This window comes from Muntiacus reevesi, chromosome 3 (genome assembly GCF_963930625.1).
Source record: "Muntiacus reevesi chromosome 3, mMunRee1.1, whole genome shotgun sequence".
NCBI classification, from domain to species: Eukaryota; Metazoa; Chordata; class Mammalia; order Artiodactyla; family Cervidae; genus Muntiacus; species Muntiacus reevesi.
The window spans coordinates 118,111,413-118,114,356 of record NC_089251.1 but is presented as its reverse complement, the minus strand read 5'-3'; the positions used below and the strand labels follow the sequence as shown (position 1 = coordinate 118,114,356).

Sequence of the window (2,944 nt, the reverse complement as noted above, 5' to 3'; positions counted from 1 at the left end):
TAAGCCATGTGCTGTGGCCACAAATAAGTAAAACAGACTAAAGCCAAGCCAGTAAAAAGGAAAGGATAAAGACATATTAAAGATTAAAGCTGAATTAATGAATTTGAAAGCAGTAGAACTGAAAAGAATCAAAAAAATGTTTCTTAAGAAAAAAATTAATAAATCGAAAGGGGGGAGGGGTCTCAGCAGCCAGAGGAAGAGTAGGCACAGCTGAAGATGGTGGCAGCCACGGCCTCGAACTGCATCCTGGAGAATTTTGCAGCCACCTTGGCTAATGGGATGAGCCTCCAGCTGCCTCTTGAAGAAGTAACCCCCCCCACTTTTGTCCTTCCCTGTGTCTGCCCCCACTTTTGCCTTCCCCTTCCTTCCCCTCCCCAGCTGTGAGCTTAGCTAGAGGCTGGGACAGAGAGACTGGATAGGTGGTCTCCTGTGACCAGACTGAAAGCAGCGAGAAGCCCAATGCTGAGGACATGATGTCCAAAGATTGCTACTTTGATTACTACGCTCACTTCGGCATCCATGAGGAAATGCTGAAAGATGAGGTCCGCAAATTCATGTACTGCAACTCCGTGTTTCATGGCCGGCACCTTTTCAAAGACAAGATGGTGCTGGATGTTGGCTCAGGCACAAGGATCCTCTGCTTGTTTACTGCCAAGACCAGGGCCCGCAGGCCCGAGTGTTTCAGTAGCTCTGATTACATGATGAAGATTATGGAAACCAACAAGTTAGACCATATGGTGACTATCATCAAGGGGAAGGTGGAGGAGGTGGACATCATCGCCATAGATGGACTACTGCCTCTCCTATGAGTGATGCTCAACACCACGGTCTACACCCGAGACAAGTGGCTGGTGCCCAATGGCCTCATCTTCCTAGACCGAGTCACGCTGGTATGTAAGAGCCATGAGGACCAGCAGTACAAAGACTACATGATCCACTGGTGGGAGAATGTGTGCAGCTTTGACGTCTTGCATCAAAGATGTGGCCATCAAGGAGCCCCTGGTGGACATGGTGGACCCCAAGCAGCTGGTCACCAACCTGCCTCATAAAGGAAATGGACATCTACACGGTCAAGTTGGAAGACCTGACCTTCACTTCCCCCTTCTGCCTGCAAGTGAAGCCAAACGGCTGCATGCATGCACTGGTGGTCGACTTCAACAGCAAGTTCACCTGCTGCCACAAAAGGACTGGCTTCTGCACAGCCCTGAGTCCCCATCCCCTCACTGGAAGCAGACGGTGTTCTACATGGAGGACTATCTGACAGTGAAGACAGGCGAGGAGATCTTTGGCACCATTGGCATGAGACCCAATGCCAAGAACAACCGTGACCTGGACTTCACCATTGACCTAGACTTCAAGGACCGGCTGTGTGAACTCTCCTGCTCCACCAATTACCGGATGCACTAAGGCGGTGCCCGGGTTCTCCCATCCCAGCCAGGCTGGTCCTGCAAAGGGCCCAGGGGCTGTGGCGTTCTTAGGTGATTTCAGGGCTCCCTCCTCCCCTCACTCCCTCCCACAGAAGGGGGTTTTATGCACCAGGATGTGGAGGGCACATCATGACTGTGTTTTTCATTACTTATGTTTTTATATGGTTGCATTTATGCCAATAAATTCTCAGCTGGGATGGCAAAAAAAATAAATCAAAACTATAATGATACTACCTCACACCTATCAGAATGGCTCTTATTTAAAAAAAAGAAGACAACAAATAACAAGTGATGGGAAGGATGTGAAGAGGAGGGAACTCTTGTGCACTGTTTATGGGAATGTAAATTGAGGCAGCCACTATGAAAAATAGTATAGAGGTTTCTTGAAAAATTACAAATAGAACTACTGTATGATCCAGCAATTCCACTTCTGGGTATTTTCTCAAAGAAACCAATACTAATTTGGAAACATATATGTGCCCCTATGTACACTGCAACATTGTTTACTATAGCCAAAATGTGGAAGCAACCTAAGTGTCCAGCAATAGGTGAAGTGAGTGGATAAAGAAGATATGGTGTGTACACACACACACACACACACACACACACACACACACACACACAGTAGAATGTTACTCAACCATAAGTAAGAATGAAAGCTTGCCCTTTGCAACAACATGGATGGACCTAGAGGGTATTATGATAGTGAAATAAGGCAGACAGAGAAAGGCAAATACTGTATGATTTTGCTTATATATGGAATCTTAAAAAACAAAACAAATTAATAAACATAACAAAATAGAACAAACTCATTGATACAGAAAACAAACTGGTGGTTGCCAGAGGGAGGGGGTTGAGGGGAGGAAAGAATCAGATGAAAAAAACTAAGAGGTACAAATTTGCAGTTACAGTATGCACCCAAATCATGGGGGTGAAATGTACAGCATGGGGAATAAAGTCAATAATCTTGTAATATATTTGTATAATGACAGAAGCTTCCTAGATATATTGATCATCTATAGCGATCACTTTGTAATGTATATAAACATTGAGTCACTATGTTGTGCACCTGGAACTAACATAGTGTTGTAGGTTAATTATACTTCAATAAAATAAATAAAGGAATAAAATAAAGTATTGAAGTAGCTAGACCATTGCCGAATTTATTAAAAGACAAATATAATTAACAAGTTCATGTAATTAATGAAGATTAAAATGTGAAATTAGGACTTCTGTGGTGGTCCAGTAAGGCTAAGACTCTGTACTCCCAATGCAGGGGGCCCAGCTTCAACCCCTGGTCAGGGAACTAGATACTACATGTTACAACAAAGATCAAAGATCTTGCATGCTGCAACTAAGTCCTGGTGCAGCCAAATAAATTACCTAAATAACTAAATATTTTAAAAATAATAAAATGTAAAATTATAAAAGAAAGCTGGGAGTGGAAGTGATAGGAGGGAGAGGAGGAAGAGGAGCTGTCTCATTTAACTGAAATGCAATCTCCCCTTCTCATACTG

The 2,944-nt window shown here is 43.7% G+C and overlaps 1 pseudogene; it reads left to right on the top strand.

The window, feature by feature from the left end:
• The first annotated feature begins 216 nt into the window (after positions 1–216).
• Positions 217–1,407, top strand: LOC136164100 (protein arginine N-methyltransferase 1-like; annotated as a pseudogene).
• The last annotated feature ends 1,537 nt before the right edge of the window (positions 1,408–2,944 follow it).